General features: G+C 52.6%; 1 protein-coding gene across 2 annotated transcripts in view; it reads left to right on the forward strand.

The window, feature by feature from the left end:
• Positions 1-12,906, forward strand: part of LOC146430600 (voltage-dependent T-type calcium channel subunit alpha-1H-like) — a 101,781-nt gene that overhangs the window by 32,549 nt on the left and 56,326 nt on the right. The window lies entirely within an intron of this gene.

Genomic DNA, 12,906 nt, shown 5'->3' on the forward strand with positions numbered 1-12,906 from the left:
GGTTCAGGTGTCCTGCAGGGGTGGTTGGGGTCACTCTCCAAGCCATGTCAGGAGGAGCTGACATGATTTTTGTGCTGGTTGGAGATGATCCTGTGAGGTTCAGGAGAATCCTTTGGGGTGTGGGACACTTGGATATGTCTGCTTAGAGCCTGGCTGCTCGTTGGCTTGGAATTGTTTGGACAAAAAGGAATTTTTGTGCTGGAAATACCTTTGGTCTGATGGTTGTGGTGGAGATAACCCACACAGGGATTTCTTCTTTGATGTGGATCTTTATTTAGAGTCTTAAACTATCAGGGAATGCTAAAAGCAGCAAGGAAAAAAAAAAAAGAGTGTCTCCCTGAAGGCTCCAAAAGCTTTAATTTGCTCTCACAGGGTGCGAGGAGACCTTTATTGGAGTGTTTGGAGGGAGGGAGGAGGAATGGTGCTGTTCTTCCCAGTGCTGGAGCTGAGGACAGCTTGGGACTGGAGGGGCTGTGACACCTAAGCATGTCACCCTGGCAAAGTCCTGCCCTTCTGGGCTTTTCCTTCTTGGAAAAACTGGCAATTTTGCACTGTTTCCTCGGGAATTTCTGGTGCCTCCTCTGTGTCAGGTGCAGGAAATGCATCCCAGTGAGGCCAGGATCTGATCTTCTGGGATCAAATGCATCCCCCAAAATCGTCTCTGCAGGGTCATGACCAGGTCAGGGTTATTTTTAAAGCAGCTCCTCCTCTCTCCTGTGGTCTGTCCGTTTGGGAATGAGGAGGAAAGGCAGAGCAGCGGAACACACCCAAAGGCAGATCAAGAGGCTCTGCATCTCCTTCTCCATCATTTCCCAGGATTAAGCATTGCTCAGGACCATGACAAACAGCCCTCTGGAGTGCTGCTGCTTCATTTTCTCTCCACTCCCGTGCTTTAACCCTCGCTATTTTAGGCTGAGACATATCTCCCTTCCCAAAAAAACAGCACTCAGCTAAAACACAACCCCAGCCGTGCAGCAACAAATCAGAATTACAGCAAAGTGTCCAAATCCGACAAAGATTGAGCTGTCCCTGTCATCTCCCTGTCGAACCCTGCTTAGTTGTTCCGCGAGAAGTTCTAAAATTGGGAAATACACCTTGGCAATGGCTTCTGAATAGGCCATTCATCCCTCATTTCTGCATGGATACTCTTTTGTCAGGCGGATACAGCTTTGTCAGCCTTTGGATATTGCCGTGATGGGAGCTGGGGGAAAACCTGAGGCAGGCAGCAGGGAGAAAATCCAAGGATCACATGGAGTGTGTCCCCAATCCCTCCCTTAGAGGCAAGCTGTGATAATTACAGCCTCGCTGCTAACAAAGGAGAGCTGTAGCTGGCTGGTTTTTATTGGATTTTACCTTGTAAAAGATCAGCTTTAGGGCACCTCAAAGCCAGTGGCAATAAAGATTCTGAAGCTTTTTGGCTGCGGAGCGTCAGATTCCTGCCAGCTGAGCTCGCAGGCACTGCCCAATAAAAAGGGAGGAATTTGGAAGTGAAACCTGTAAAAGTTGCTCCACGTGCCTGGGACACCAGGATAATGAGGCGTGGAGCTGTCAGAGCCTGACTTGGTGACACCTCAGCCAAGCCCTCTCCTCCCAGCAGCGTCCCAGGGGCTGAGGCACTGTCCAAATCCTATAAAATCGGCTCTGGGCTCCCAGATTTGGCACAGAAACCTGTGGGCAAAGCGGGGTGATTTGGGAGCCCCCCTCGTGTGAGAATTGGCTGCGAGGCTCGGGGTGGGGCTGGCTTTGTGGGGAGCAGATGGAGGTGTCTGGGCAAAGCGTGGGGTTGGGATGGAGGCGAGGGAGAATGGCTCTGTTTGGGATCGTGAGCCTGCCAGGAAAAGCTGTGTGGTCACAGCTTTCTGGTGGCTGAGGGACAGATGAGGCTGAGGGACAGATGAGGCTGAGGGACAGATGAGGCTGAGGGACAGATGCTGCCCAGCCACCTCTGCTCCCAGGGCATTCCAAGTGGGAAGTTCTGAGCCTCCCCCAGGCTCTAACCACATGTGGGTGTTGCCATTGTCCTCTTCTCCCTCCTCCCAAGGGCAATCTAGAGGCCATTCCCCAAATCAGAAGGATTTAGGAGCTGCTCTGTTTCTCTCCTCAGTTTTCCTTGCTCCCACCAAGCTGTTCCATGTTTCTCCAGCAGTAGAGTTTAGGGAATCCTGGGAAGCCTGAGCTCTAGCCTGCTGATGGCAGCATGGGATGGGATCTGCTGGGCCCTGAATCCCTGGAAAACACAACCACACCATCCTGGAATGGTTTGGCTTGGGAGGTTAAAGCTCATCCAGTCCCACAGTGATACCTTCCACTGTCCCAGGTTGCTCCAAGCCCTGTCCAGCCTGGCCTTGGACACTTCCAGGGATGGTGCAGCCACAGCTTCTCTGGAAACCTGTCCCACCAACCATCCCACCATTTATTCAGGGGGGAAACAGCTCCAGCAGCTTCTCTGCCCTTGACTTTGGCCGTTTATTTTTGGTCCTTGTTGGATATATCAAACTGCAAACAAACCAGAGCAGCAGCCCCAGGGAAGCTCATCCCAAACCCCACTGCCCACAGGGAAACTCCCAATGCCTTTTATAAAATTTATGAGTGGCTTCTTGCTTTTCTTCCCCAACATCTCAGTAGTCAGTGGTGGCTTTGCAGGTAGATGTGACGCAGAAAATAGGTTTTTGTTGGGTCTGATCAGAGCCAAGGCATCAACCCCGTGTGTGTGGGAAGGGTGGGCAGGGGGATGGAGCAGGGACGGTCCTGCTGTTCCCTGTCTCATCCTGGGACGCGGCAGAGCTCTGCAGAGAAGTCTCACGGAGCCCTCTTGAGGCAGTGGAGCATCATCGTCCAGCCTCGTGGAGGAGGGAATCGTGGCTGGAAGGTGCCAGGCTGGAGGCAAAACCCGCTGGGCTCCTGGGCTTTCTTGGTCTTTGGAATCACAGAAGCTCCTGAGCTCGGAGGGACACACAGGATCATTAATGCAGCTCCTGGCCCTGCACAGACATGGAATTCCAGCAATCCCATGGAATGGTTTGGGTTGGAAGGGACTTTAAACATCATTTCAGTCCATCCCTGCCATGGCAGGAACACCTCCCACCATCCCAGGTTTCTCCAAGCTTCACTCACCCTGCCCTTGGACACTGCCAGGGGTCCAGGGACAGCCACAGCTTCTGTGGGAATTCTATCCCAGCCCCTCCCCACCCTCCCAGGGAGGCATTCCTTCCCAATCCCCCATCTATCCCTGCCCTCTGACAAGTTCCTTGCCTACTTTGGAGTCCCTGGGTGATTTGTCCCTCCTGTGCCCTGTTTATTTATCAATTCCTTTATTCCTTTATTTCTTTATTCATCTGTCCATCTCCGGCACAATGAGCACTCCCACGGATGAGGAGAGCCAAGAGCAGAGAGTAAAGCGATCCTTGCAGTAATCTTCCAGGCAATTTCAGAACATTGGATGAGTTTGTTCTGCATTCATTGCAGCTGACAACTCTCCAGAGGATCTGAGGATGTGCCACGGCACTGCAGCAGCACTAGGGCACTCCAAAGGCATCACCTCTGGGTGCCTTTGGGATGCTGGGCTGGGATCACTGGCATCCCATCCCAGGACAGTTCCAGATGCCTCTCTGCCCATGCAAACCCATTCCTTTCTGCCCCAGAGTCAGCTCCACTCAGGAAATAACTGCTCCTCCTTCAGCCTGCCTCGATTCCCAGCTCTGTGATCATCCAGGAGTAGGGCAGAGCCCTTCATTTGCCCAGGAGAGGTGCTGGTGTCATCCCTGTGGAGGGAAATGATCCGGGAGCCCCCCTCGCGCCTTCCCAGAAGAATTCACCGAAGGAGCTGTTGATACTTGTAATGATCCCACATAAAAGGCTCCATTTACATCAAATGGCACTAGAAACGTTATTTTACATTCGCTTCTCAGCAGAGAAGTACAAATTAGTATTTGTTCCGTGCTATTGCTGTTCAAAGAGCTTTTAATTGCTTTTCTGATCCCTCAGCCGTGGCGCGTTTCGTTGGGAGCAGCTGTCTTTGGAGCAGCTTGGAGCTGACCTTGAGGGGCACCCAGCGGTCCGTGGCTCGTTCAGAGGGAGAGGAGTGTTGGTTTTGAGTAGAACATTTGATTATTCTGGAGTAAAAGTCATTCTGTGTGATTGAAGGCAGCGCTCGCTTCAGCGGTGACGTCCTATTTTAGCGTTTGCCAATTTTGGCTTGAAAAATTGGTTTGGCATGGAAAGCTCAGCACTTACTCAGAGAGCAGAGCGGAATTTTTCAGCAGCGTTTGAAGCAAATTGCTGAAATTCCTTTTGAGTTGTGAGTCAATAAAATGCTACCCCTGAGCTGAGATTGGCTCTTTTCAGCTGGCAAAACTTGTTCACTCTTCCAGATTTTTTGCAGGATCCAATTTTAAAGAGTCACACGCTGGCTGAATTTGAGGAAAACTGATTCCCCCAGCCCAGCCTGGGAAAACTCAACCCAGTGTGTTTGTGGTTGTTGTAGAAATGGTGTGAGACTCACTCTGCCCTCAGGAGTCCTTTGGTCTGGGTTTGGGCTGTGCCACCTGCATTCTGAGCTGTCCCACAGTGAGGGGACAACTCTCCCCAAGCCTTGGCTGGGACAGCAGAAAACACACCTGTGATGGAAATTTGGCTTTTTCCACAACTTGTGGATAACCTGAATGCTGTATTCACCCCTGGGAAGGGCTTTGCCTGGTGAACTTTGGGAAGAAAGGGCTGTTTTCCATCTTTTGTGCCCAAAAATGTTTTTATTGCACATCCAGGCCTCCGTTTCCTCAGCTCAGCAGCAGGCTGGGGATCCCCTCTGCTCAGAGGCAGCAGCACTTCCACATGGAGATTTCCACCTGGAAGGTGTCATTCCCACCCCAGAGGGAATGAGGGATCAGAGACAGGATGACATGAGCTGATGGCACGTGTTGGCAGGGAAAATCCAGGTGTCCTGGCTCGGTGTTGGATCATTGTCACGGATAAATCACATCCTTCCACGTGGAGCCTCCTCTCTCCCCCTTTTCTGTAATTTAAGGACTCCTCCCCTGCTCTGTTTTCCTTCTCTTGGATAATATGTTCTTGGTATATTTTTTTTTACTATAAAAGGGAAAGAGATCCTGGAGCTCCTTGCATTGCTGTGCCTCGGAGCAGACAGGAGCAGCACCTCTGCAGGGCAGGGCTGGGGACAAAACTGACCCCAAAGATGGCAGCCAGGGTACGGCCTGGGGTCATAACTGACCCCAAACTGGCACTCTGAGCAGCCAGGACAGGGCCTGGGGTCACAACTGACCTCAAAGCTAGCAGCCAGGGCAGGGCCTGAGGTCACAACTGACCCCTAACTGGCACTCTGAGCAGCCAGGGCAGGGCCTGGGGACACAACTGACCCCAAAGCTGGCAGCCAGGGCAGGGCCTGTGGTCACAACTGACCCCAAACTGGCACCCAGGGCAGGGCCTGTGGTCACAACTGACCCCAAACTGGCACCCAGGGCAGGGCCTGGGGTCACAACTGACCCCAAAGCTGGCAGCCAGGGCAGGGCCTGTGGTCACAACTGACCCCAAAGCTGGCAGCCAGGGCAGGGCCTGGGGTCACAACTGACCCCTAACTGGCACTCTGAGCAGCCAGGGCACTGCCAGCCAGAGCTGCTTCCTCTGGATGTGCTCCTGCACCATGGGAATATCCAGATATTCCCTGTGGAACTGCAGACACGTTTCCCACTGCCAGTGGTTCGGTTGTTTCCCCTCACTGATGCCATCAGTTGTTCTCCATGGGGAGGGATTGGGATATAAATCCCAGCTGAGGTGACAGCTTCTCAGACAGGTGACAGTGACAGCTCTCCAGGGATGTGCTCAGTCCCTCAGCATGCAGAACCCTCCCAGATGGGTTTTTTTTCATCTGGATCCCATAGAGACATCCCCAGTGCCCTGATCCCGGGCCAAGCCCACATTCCCTGAACCCCCTGTAGGCCACAGCCGGATTGTTTGCATTTCAGCTGGCAGGTAAAATAAACCAAGCAGAGTTCAACCCCCAGGATGAGAGCAGAGTGCTGCTGGCAGCTGCATTCCGTCAGGAATGTGTGTCAATCCCAGCTGGGCAGTGGCTGTGCTGTGACACAGCTCTGGCACGGTGAGGGGACAGGGAGGAGGTCTGGATTGGAGTGGCTGCTGCAGACACAGAGCAGGGCTGTGTTGATTCTGAGCTTTCCTGGTGCTGCCAGCTCTGTGCTTTCCACCCAGGAGTGGGGCTGGGAGAGGAGGTGGCTTTGATGAGGTGAGCAAACTCTGTGTCCCAAAGGCTGGAGCTGTGGGTGCCTCTGGAAGAGTTAGAGCCAGAGGGGAGCAACCTGAAACCCCCAAAAGTGCTTCTCAAAGATATCCCAAAGACCTTTCCTGTTTCTCAGCTTCTCTCCCTCCGTGGGGTGGAGACAGGGGTGAGTTCAGGAGCAGCTCCAGTGTCTGCCTGGTGGCAGCTCAGGGATTCCAAGGATGTCACCATGTCCCAGCCAGGTCCCCCAGCATGAGGCAGCAGCTTCCATCCTCCCAGGGACCTCCAGGAAAGGCAGGGACAAAAGCAGGGATGGCAGAGAGGGAATTGTGAAAGGCTGAGGCAGCCAGAGCATCCTTGAGGAAAACTTTGTCATCTTGGAGAGGATCCTGGGAAGCAAGGAGTGGTTTGGATTGACACAGGAGGGATGTGATGCTGCTGCTGCAGGAGCACCACTGTCAGCTGTCTCTTTGTCTCCTCACACTTCCCCATCTGTCTGCATCCATCTTTTTGTTTCCTTGGATTTTTTTGTTCCCTAAGGCGAGGATTGCAATGTGCTCTGTGCCTCCTGGGGCTCCCAGACAGATGTCAGGTGGGATTTTAGGGAACATTTCCTCTCTCAAAGGTGGTTAAACCCAGGAAGGGGCTGCCCAGGGCAGTAGTGTCACCATCCCTGGAAGGGTTGGAAAAATCCCTGGATGTGGCATTTCGTGATGGGGGTTGGTGGTGTTTGGTCAAAGGTTGGACTTGATGAGCTCAGAGGTCTTTTCCAATATTAGTGATTCTGGGTTATTGCAAGTAATAATAGAATTGGGATTGGGAACAAAGCTCTGCACCTCTGAAAGTGGATTTAACTGAGAAAATGTTAGGAAGGCATGGAGAAGGCATGGAAAAGGCATGGAAAAATCAGCCAGGAGTGGATTAAAGATGCTCAGGGTAGCAATGGAGCTCCTTCCACCTGGGAAGCTGAACAGCTCCATTCCCTGCCATGCATTTTCCTCAGGTTTTAACCAGGATTCTCCACCTGGGACAATGAAATTTCCCAGAATTATGAATGAAGCTGGAAATGTCTCCTTGAAAGCTCCTTCTGGGGGTTGTGTTCCAAGCTGGGGATGCTTTTTTAGGAGTGGGTTTGGAGGTGGGGGGAGAAAGCTGATCTGAGAGGAGCGAGACTCTTGGAAATGAGGGAGCTTTGGCATCCCTGCTCGCATTCTTTTCGAGCTCTATTTTTGTTTGCTCTGTCTGGTTTACAGCCCTAAAGACAGCCTGACTCCCAATTTGGGAAAAACACTGTGCACAGGCCTTGCAGCATCGCTGGTAAAGCTTTTTAGAGCAGGGAGGATGGGCCAGGAGACCACTTTTCCCAGGAGTTTTCTCTCCTGCCTGATCCCTTGGAGAGATCAGTATCTCCTTTCCCTGTCCCACACACAGACAAATCCAGAAGTTTTGACTGTAGTAAAAGAGAGAGAGAAGCACCAAAAAAAAAAAAGGGAAAAAAAGGGAAAAAAAAGTATTTAATTTTATATACTCCAAAGGGAATTGGCTTTGCTGCAGACAGAAGGATCCTGTAATTCCCTGCCTCTCGACATGACTATACATGGATTGGTCTGTTCCTTCGGATTGGGGTGGGTTGGGAGGCCAGAGGGTGCTGGCTGCTCCCAGAGCTGCACCTGGAGCAGCGGTGGCATCAGGGGGACAAAGCTCTGTCCCCCAGGCACAGCAGGCAGGAGTCCCACAGCTCCAACCCACCTCGAACCCGATCAATAAACCAAAATAAATCACAGCACTGGGCGAGAATGAGATATGGGAGAGAATCAGCATTTTCCTTTTATTCCTGAAGGGCTCAGGAGCAAAACATCCACCCTGAGGGCATCACTCACCCCATCACTGCTGCTGGGAGGACAAAGGGTTGGGAGGCGTTTGCGGGAGCTGGTTTTGAGGCAGGGAGGCTGCGAGCAGCGTGTGTTGCTGGGCAATTATCTCCTCGGCGTGGCCTGTGTGGGACTGTGCTGCTGGAGGCTCTGGGAGCTGCCAGGAGCACAGATCCCATCTCGGCTGTCTCTGAAGCACAGCTACCGATGTGGTGCTCGCAGCGCTGGCAGCTCCTGCTGCTGCCCGTGCCAGGGGACAGGGGGCTGAGCTGCAGAGCAGGGAAGTGCAGGATTTGGAGCCAGGAATCCCAGTTTGTGCTGGGGACTGGAGCTGTGGGTGCTGCTGGAAGTGTGAGAGCCAGAGGTGATGGGGGGGGAACAACTCGTGACCCCCGAAAGTGCTGCTCAAAGAGATCCGAAAGGCCATTCCCTTTTTTCTGCTTCTTTCCCTGGCTGTGCTCCCTCTTTCCAGGCTGGAATGATGGGATTTGCATCCCTCCCTTCCCAGAGCCAGGCTCCCAGCACCAACAGACACCCCCAGAGTGGCAGGAATCCCTCTCTTGCTGCAGTGTGGGCAGTTTGATGGCTGGGCAATGCTCCTCAGCTCTTCCTTTCCCGAGCACAGCTTTTTCCCAGCTCCTGAGGCTGAGTTTCACCTGGCAGGGGTGATGGACAGGCAGGCTGAGCCTCCCAGACAGGTAACAAGGGAAGCAAACCTTCCAGTGGGTGTTCCCCACCCGACCTGCACAAGTCCTTTTGTATTTCAGAAATGATTTAACGCCGTGGATTTCCTCCCACTCTTTTTTTTTTTTTTTTTCCCTCTCTCCTCCTTGCTCGTCAGTGTGTAACAGCAGAGGGTTTCATCCATATTTGATTTTTTTAACTCTGGATTCATGGCTGCAGCTGTCACTCCTCTGCAAACACGCTGGGAAATGAAGGTTAACAAGTTTGGGCTCTGGGGAAAGCTTGTAAACCAGCCCTGCAGCAGGCTCTGTGTCATCACACCCGCCTGAAGAACAGATCTTCACTGAGCCTCTCCAGCCTGGGGTTATTTATCATCATCCGCAGCAAATACTTTTCTCATTGTATATCCTGGCTGGAAACTCTCAGAACCCCAAATGGAATTCTTTTCCCTTGTATGATCCAGAGGGAGAATGAAGGCTCAGGAGCTCGAGGGGTTGGTTTAATGGTTGCAGAGCCAGGCTGGCACTGAGCAGGCTGGCTGCAGCCATATGCTCAGATCCCAGGGGTCAGCGCTCGCCGGGAGGCAGACAATGCTCCAGAACATTTCTGGGTGTTCTCCAGCTGTCCCAGTTCCTGGGGCTGAAGGCAGGGATGCTCTGCTGTCCCCCAGGCTGCCCCGTGTCCCCTGCCACCCTGGCACTGTCCCCTTGGCTGAAGTGTGAAGTCCTGGCTGGATGATTTTTAGGGGAAGTTTGCTGAAATGAGACAAAATAGCTTCTGGCCTTTGTTTAAATATGAATTTGGTCTGGAAAGTATCAAATCTACTCGGGAGTAGTGTGCTTGGAGTAGGAAGACTTATGAGAGGATGTGGCTGTGTCTCCTTAGGGTCACTGCACTCTGGTTTGGGCTCTGTGTGGCTGGAGGGGGTTGTGTCAACAGGATGTGAAGTTTTGGCCATGGCCATGGGCTTTTCCATGCCTTGGGCAGCCTGGAGGAGACTGAGGGGAGAGGAATCCTCAGGATCTGCAGCTCCTCCCGAGGGGCAGCTCCATGCTCTGCTCTCTGGGGTCAGGGAATGGCTGGAGCTGTGCCAGGGGAGGTTTAGGTTGGACATCAGGGAAAGTTCTTCCCCCAGAGGGTGCTGGCACTGCCCAGGCTGCCCAGGGAATGGGCACAGCCTGAGGCTGCCAGAGCTCCAGGAGTGTCTGGACAGCACTGCCAGGGATGCTCAGAGTGAGATTTTTGGGGTGTGTGTGCAGGGCCAGGGGTTAGACTCAATGGTCCCTGTGTGTCCTTTCCAATCAGGACACTCTGTGATTCCATAACTCTGTGAGTGGAGCCAAACTGGGACCCTATTCATTCCCTGCAGCTTGGAGCCTTGGAATTAGGGAATTCCCTAATTCCCTCCTCTCTCCCAGCCTTTGCTGCTCTCCCAAGTTTTTGCTGTTCCCAATTCCGCACCGGTTTGGGTTTGGTTTTGGGGTTTTTTTAGCATCTCCATGGAAACCACTGTGGGGCTGTGGAGAGCAGGGTTGTGCCGATTTGAGAAGGAATTCCTGCAGTGGTTCAGTGGGATCAGGAGCTGGGCAGGAATGTGTGTCCAGCCAGAAAAGCTGGGAAGGGAAGGAGCAGAAGCTCTCAAAGGCAGAGATGCAACAATTTTCTGCCATGTGAGCTCGGGATGAGGCTTTTGTGATAACACCAACTTTAATCTGAAGATGGTTTGGAGTGAGACAGGCTCAGCTCTGCCTCCTCCACCGAAATCCGGGTGAACTCCTTACCTGTGCAAAGCTGCTTTTTGATGTGCCAGCTCACTGCTGCACCTTGTTAACACATCTGCCTCTCGGCCTGACCTCCCTTAAAAGGTTTAAACGCAGATAGATTAATTTGCTTTTGATGTCCGGGCTAATGAAGTGCTGGAACTCCTCTGCTTCATTTTCAAGTTCATGGATTGAGGCTCGGGAGCAGCCAAGGCTGGAGTTGGGCTTGGTGAAGGCAAAGTTCATCCAGGGTTGGGGACCACAGGCAGCCCCGAGCTGAGGATGCTTCCCTGGCTCTGCACAGCCACTCCTGGCTGGGGCTGAACTCCAACAAAAGCCACGAGCAGGCAGGGAAGGAGGAAATTCCGTGCTGTGCTCGGCTGGGCAGAGGTCAGGGTGCTTCAGCAGCACCACCAGCCCGTGGTCACCACGGCAATGACAGCTCATTGCCATGGCAACCCTGCCACCTCCTCCAGCCTGGGCTTGAGCAAATAATTGCTTGAGATCCGCCGTGGGTGCCACAAATAAAATAACTTGACGGCTTTCAGCAAGGTCTGTCTGCTCTGGAAGCCCACGAGGAGGATTTCCATCAGGGCAGGAGGGTTTGTGAGCTCCTGGCTCGCTCAAGGGCTCGGTGTTTGCCAGGGCTGGTGGTGGAGCTTTAGGAGTTTATTAAAGCCACCAGGCAGGAGCTGCAATCTGAATTCTCTTTCACTCCCACTCTCTGCAAATTAAGCCTTGTGCTGCCTGTTCTGCCCCTGCTTGGGGGATGTGGATCTGTTTGCCTTTTTCCTGGGAGAAGGAGGTGGATCCAAGCCCTGGGCAGGGCAGAGGGATGGAGCATCCCTGGTTCTGTGGCTGCTCCTCGTGGAGATGCTCCTCATCTTCCTGTGGGAGATGTTTCACCTTCAGAGCCACAGCAGGGCTGGGAAAAACCAGCAGGAAAACCTGACTGTGGCATGGAAGAGAGAAAGTTGCGAATGAAATAATCCCAGAACGGTTTGGGTTGGAAGGGACCTTGAAGGGGATCTTGTTCCATGGACAGACACCTTCCCCTATCCCAGGTTGCTCCAAGCCCTGTCCAGCCTGGCCTTGGACACTGCCAGGGATGGGGAATCCAGGGAAATCCTCGTTTTTTTGTTTATTTGTTTGTCAGAGCTGTCCCTGCCCCTCCCCAGCTGATGTGGGATGTGCATGGCAGAGCCTGGGATGCTCGGGATGACTGGGGAGGTGTTGTTATCACTGCCATAATTAGCGGGAGGTAATTAGTGTTCATTAACAGCCCCCTTTGGCCAGCTCACCAAGGCTGAACTAACGACCCCCAGAACCAAACCCATCCACTCCTGCCTGAGGAGAGTCTCAGGTGCTCACCAGCCTCAGAGTAATGGGGAATTGCAATAATTTTAATTAGTGCTGCTGTTATTAGGGCTAATACAGTCAGATTGCATTATTTTAGCAGTGATTTTATGCCATTATGTAAAATTAGAATCACTGATTTATTTTTTTTCCTGTATCATTTTGTTTCCATAACAATGAAAACACTGAAACCCAGGGCATGCTTGGGGGTGAGGCATCATTCCTGGAAAAGGAATGAGAAAAATCCAGTGGAAAGTCACTTCCTCGCTCTGAAGCCCTGTTTTCCAGATTTTGGTGTTCTTTTCTCAATGTTAGGAATAAACTTGACAAGGGAACCAGACTGCAAAGTCAGCACTGTGGTTTGCTGTGGGTATTGATCCTTGGTCAGCTCTGAATCTTGGCAGTGCTTTCACAGAATTTCATTTCACTGGGGCTTTTTGTCAGGAAAGTGAAAACGTGGGAGCACTGGGCCATCTCCAAACTCTGAAATCAAGGAATTCTGCCAGGAATTGCAAATCCTCTGGCTGGATGGGATTCCAGGATGGGATTTTAGGATGCAAAGAGGTGACGAGGAGCAGGAGTCTCTGAGCTCTCTGCTGCTCTTTGCTCCCACTGGTAATTCCAAGTGATCCCACTGTGCTGAAGGGCAGCTCTGCCTTGGAATTCCTCCCTGACCTCTGGAGGAATTCCTCCCCTGCTCCAGCAGAACAAACGGCTCTTGTCTCAGCGAGCAGGAGGGATGGCAGTGGTTGCTGTTATTTTTAAATTCCCCAGACACAAACGGCCTGGAGTTTCTTCCCGAGGGGCAGTGGGGAGCTCTGGGGTCAGGGAATGGCTGGAGCCGTGCCAGGGTGGGGTTTAGGCTGGATTTTGGGAAAAGGTTCTTCCCCAGAGGGTGTCAGGGAATGAGCACAGCCAGCGCTCCAGGGGTGTTTGGATAACACCCTCAGGAGGGATGGTTGGGCTGTCTGTGCACTCTGATCCT

The sequence above is a fragment of the Lichenostomus cassidix genome, chromosome 14 (genome assembly GCF_008360975.1).
Source record: "Lichenostomus cassidix isolate B80296 chromosome 14, HeHo_3.0, whole genome shotgun sequence".
Lineage (NCBI taxonomy): Eukaryota > Metazoa > Chordata > Aves > Passeriformes > Meliphagidae > Lichenostomus > Lichenostomus cassidix.